At 33.4% G+C, this 5,382-nt stretch overlaps 1 pseudogene; it reads right to left on the bottom strand.

The window, feature by feature from the left end:
• Positions 1-307: 307 nt before the first annotated feature.
• LOC144962067 (ubiquitin-conjugating enzyme E2 D3-like) lies at positions 308-3,162 on the bottom strand (annotated as a pseudogene).
• Positions 3,163-5,382: the final 2,220 nt, after the last annotated feature.

The following is a 5,382-nucleotide window of genomic DNA, read 5'->3' as shown; positions in this document are numbered from 1 at the left end:
CTCTTCGAAGCTTTCCTCTCGAGGGAATGTCAACTTAGTGGTTTTGATCATTTTTTCTTTTTATTGTCCAGAGCAAAAAGTTGAGTTTGATTAAAAGAGATTCATGACAGCCTGGATATAAAAGTCATTTTAAAATAAATTGAAACATAAGTTTTCATTGAGATTTTCTTCAAAATAGCAAGTACCGATTTAAATTTGGTTTCACACCAATATAAATTTTTGTGAAGATAAAATAAACTCATAATATATAATAAAACTATCACAAAGCTTGACAACACGCGAGATAAAACACATCCACCACACAAGATCACATAGCGTATTTCACGTCCCATCTTTCGCTGATTTCATGTACTCATCTCGATTGAATTTGTATTTTTGGGCAATTTCCGGCACCAGTGGGTCTTCGGCATTGGGGTCGGACATCAACGAGCATATAGACAATAAAACTGTAAATAGAAGAGGTAGGACGTGATAGATGAATGATGTCTTTAAAATAAAAAAATCCACTATATAAATTTATTAAATCACTACCAATTTTCAGGACCTTCAGAAGTCCAGAACATGTTTTTTTTGTTGGTTTTTTTTTTAATGTTTTACGGCGCTTGCATCACATTAAGGTCATATCAGCACCCGTAAAAAAAGAAGAAAATGGGAAGTAAAAAGTTCTAGAATTACAATTAAAGCACCCAAGAAAAGGGAAGACAAAGGGGAATTGGTTCAAATAGGAAACAGGTGTAGATTTCAAGAGCACACTATCAAGTACTTAGTTTGAGATCACCTAAAAGTTTAATCCAGACACAAGTACAGGTCCCCACTAAGACTAATACACTCAAATGTTTACAGATCATAATAATATGTATACAAAGCATAATACAGTGCATAACAGAGAGATGATTTACAAGAAAAAAATATTATCTCCCAAATCTAACTATACATTTGACTGTTTCCCTCTCAGCCAGGGTATCCGGCCAGGGCCAGGACAAAACCAAGTAATCTCGTTCCAAGACAAAGACAGAAAGCATGTTGGAAAACAGATACAGGGGGATAGAAGATACAGAAAGTACCTCCCTGCCCGCTATGAGAGGTTGGGAACCCAGCCAGCTTATAGATTTATTCAATCACAAACAAATTTCAAGACCTTCATAAGTCCAGAACAGTTATTTTCGACTTTACATTGCCATGCGATATATTTTCCTATTCAAGGATGTGCAAAAACAGTCTGTAAATGATACATAACAAGCTATTTAAGATTTTGTGATTATAATCGTGTAGCAATCCAAAAACAGTCAATAAGAATAATTATACATGAAAATTGGAATTAAAAAGAAAAAAATAAAAAGAATAAGAATAATCTGTATATATATATATATATATATATATATATATATATATATATATATATATTATATATATATATATATATATATATATATATATTATATATATATATATATATATATTTATAATATATATTATTGTAATATTTACCACGATGTTGGAGTAAGTCTAGATCGATGTTTCAGGACTTCTAGCCATCGTCCGGACTGCGTGTTACATGAGTTTGGTTTGTTCAACAAGCAACAACACATCAAACTCATGTAACACAACAGTCTTGACGATGGCTAGAAGGCCTGAAACATCGTGTAGACTGACTCCAACATTGTGGTAAGTATACAATAATAATTCGCTCCATTGTTACATGTTGAGCACTATTCGTACCATATTTGTATTCAACACGATTCAATATATATATATTTTTTTTTTTTAATTATTTTTTTAATAAGAAGATCGTAAAGGTATAAAACAAAATCATTCCTTTCATTTTCTTTTTTAATGTTTACCTTTGGCAATTGTCAAGGCAGGAGACACAGAGTCTTTAAGATGTCGAGGCATATGACCCCATTACTGTCGATGTTTGGATGATAAATCTTTGTTGTGAATGTCACCTGCCAAAAAACGGGATTGATTTTTTTAAAATGTTTTTTAGGATTTGATTCTTTTTTTTTTTTTTTCGGCTATGTGGTCTAGTGGTATGACACTCGCTTTCGGATTGTAAGGTCCTGAATTCGATCCCTGCTCGGAGCATAGTTGAGTGCTTGAAAAAGACTCTTTACTCACATTTTCCCACCGTACTAAGGTGTAAAATGAGTATCAGATCGTTAACTGTGTTCTCTATCGAAAAAAAATAGTAATATCGCCTAACAGGCATTGTGTCTCGTCCTATAATATGTTATGTTTTTTGGTCAGGGACCCTTTGTAAAAAGCTTTGAGCACATCTAGTGGATATTGCGCTATATAAAGTGTAACACAATTTCAGTGCTGCAAACGTAGTAAATGTGTATAACAGAGAGCAAAATGATAGGTAAGATTTGAAAAAATGCATACAGTCCTTCAAATATTATGATTAAAAAAACTAAATCTGATAAATAGGCAATTAGACCATAATGACAAAACTATAATCGATATTTAAATCAATGATAAACTCTCTGTCTATAGTCCAGATAAATAGTATTGACTAAAAAAAAAAAAAAGAAGCTTTTATATAGCGCAATATCCACTTATCATGCTCAAACCATTTTACAGAGACCAACAGCAACATGTAACATGTAGAACAAGACTTGACGCCTGTTAGACAATATTACAATGTTTTCCGACAAAGACAATGCTGTTAACGGCCAGGTACTTATTTTACACCTGAGTATCAGTGAGAGAAATGTGAGTAAAGAGCTTTTTCCAAGGACTCAACTATGCGCCAAGCGAGGCTCCAACCCAGGACCTTCCAATGCGAAAGCAAGTGTTATACTACACGCCCTTTGTAAAGCAGCTTAAGCAAGTTAGTGGATATTGCGTTATAAAAACAAGCTCAAAGCTCAACAACAATAGTTGTAAGTAGCCTGTCCCAGGATTTTACATAACTCATATGATATAAATAAGGATTTTAAAAATGGAATAAAAGCTTCAATTCAATTTACAAAGACAGATTATGTGGACATTTCGGGTTTTCCCCTTTGTTGACGAAACATGATGATGAGAAAGTAAAAATGAACGAGAGCTGAGAGGATGGTATTGTTTTAAGTTAATCAGAACTGAACTCACCTTGGGAGGTTTAAAAGGATAATCTGTAGGGAAATGTATTGTAAGAAAGAACACGCCGCCGTGATAGGAGTGTCACTCTAAACGATGAAAGAAAAAAAAGATAGGAAAAAACATATATTTTTAAATAAATATATTTGTCAGAAAATTTTAAAATTAATAAATAAACACAGACTAATATACCATTGGCCTTGGTATTATAGAGAAATTTACTAATAAAATACTAAAAATTGTAAGACAGAAAAGACATTATTATTATTATTAATATTATTTTATTTTTTTTTATTTATGCTTTTTTAAAATTATCATTATACTCATCATCATCATCATTAAATACTATCTTTTAAATATACACTAACAAGTTCGGACTAAAGGCCGAGGTATGGCCTATCTCAATTTATTAAATTAATAATAAGGTGTTGCTATTGGTTCTTGGTTGTATATTTTTACATAATTGTACATTTTCATATCTATATATATGTATACGTTGTCGCCATAGATTCTCAACTTTGTGTTATACATTTTTATGCATGCCACGTCTGTAAACAAATTTCCATTTTTTTGGAAGAATAAATTATATATTATATTATTATTATTATTGTCACCATTATTATTATTATCATTATTATTATTATCATTATCATCATCAATTATTAAATACAGCAGTAAAATGAATGAAGGAGAAAAAAGGGTAGGTCATCTGAGATGGAATATTGATATAAAAATAAGAGGATGAGCAGCAAAGCAGCAGCAGGAGTAGGAGGAGGAGAAAAGAAGGTGGCAGTAAAGAGGAAATGTTTAACAGAGACGAACAATTAAGGAAAAAAAACAAATGATACAAATGTGTTTTGCTTCCCGGACCCATGATAGGGTTTTCCCAAGGACATAGGAAAGAAAAAAAATAATATATTATTTTAAAAATCTAAAAAGATGAAAAAAAAAACCCCCAAAAAATATAAACAATGTACAGGGAATTTGCATAAAGTCAACCTCTTTAAAAACAACCCACCCCCTTGTTGGTCCTAAATTTCTTCTTTATTAATTCGTTCCCTTTTATGGATAAAAGTCACTTGCTTTAAAAACAACCAAAATTTTTTGGTCCCGCGTAATGGCTTTACTTTATAAAAAACCCCCGTATTTATAATTGTTTATGACTTTTCCCTATTACAAGTGATTTCTAAAGGGACTACTTTTTGTTATTACAATTAAAATAAATAACGAGAGAGATATCAAGGAAAAAAATATACCTCTAAAATTTTAAAATAAACATTGTGTTTTTCCCCCAGCCAAGGCTCCCGGGCCCAAAGGGCAGGGCAAAAAATGGTAACTCATTCAGACAAAGCAGAAAACATGGATAAAAAGTTTTAAAAAGGGGATGGGACCCGCAAGTATCTCCCTGCCACTTGAGAGGGCGGGGCACACCGAGGGAATGTTGAAAAAGAGCGAAAAAAATTAAGAAAAACAAAAAAACAAATGATACAATTGTGCTTTGTTCTGGACCCCCCAAAAGTGGTTTTCCCCGGAACATGGGAAAAAATGCGGCTTGGGTTTTTGTATGACCTCGTTTCCGTGGAGGTCCGGGTTTGCCTTTTTCGATGATGTTTTGTCCCGTTCTTTTTTAACGTGTTGCTGGGTCAAGTCCTTTGTAAAGCGCTTTGAGATGTTTTGGGATTTTCGTAACCAGCGTATATTTTCGACTCTGGGTACTTCAATCGCCCACTCAGGTGCCACCTGTACCTGAACCCTGCCTGGGGAAAAAGTAATTGCCCTACACTTGGAGGTAAGCGGACGTGGCGTGGCTGCGGGTGTGGGCAACCCTGTGTGCAAATTTTTCAATAAACCCCTTTGCCCCTTTTCCCCCCCCCCCCTTCGACGACAAATTTTTTTTTTATTCAGTTAACACCCCCACTTTTTAAAATTTTAAACTTTTAATAAAACCTAATTTAAAATAACCCCCCCCCCCCATAATCAAATTATAAAAATTTATTTATAAAAACCAAACTTTTTTAAAATTTCCCCCCCCTTAAAACAAAAAAAATTAAAAAAATCCTAAATAAAAATAAAATTAAAATTTCAAATTTAACCCCAAACCCCCTAACCCCAAAAAACCACTTAAATTTTTCATACCCCCCCCAAAAAAATCCCAAAAAAAACCCCCCTAAAACCCCTAAAACCCCCTTTTTCCTAACACCCCCTCCCAAAAAACAAAAAATAAAAACAACCCCCCCCACCTTTAAACCCCCCCCATCCCCCCCCCCAACCCATTAAAAATTTCATAACCCAAAACCC

This window comes from Berghia stephanieae, unplaced genomic scaffold (assembly GCF_034508935.2).
Source record: "Berghia stephanieae isolate SIO BIC M18660-M18661 unplaced genomic scaffold, UCSD_Bste_1.3 scaffold5747, whole genome shotgun sequence".
In the NCBI taxonomy this organism is placed as follows: domain Eukaryota; kingdom Metazoa; phylum Mollusca; class Gastropoda; order Nudibranchia; family Aeolidiidae; genus Berghia; species Berghia stephanieae.
This window is presented reverse-complemented; position numbering and strand designations above follow the sequence as displayed.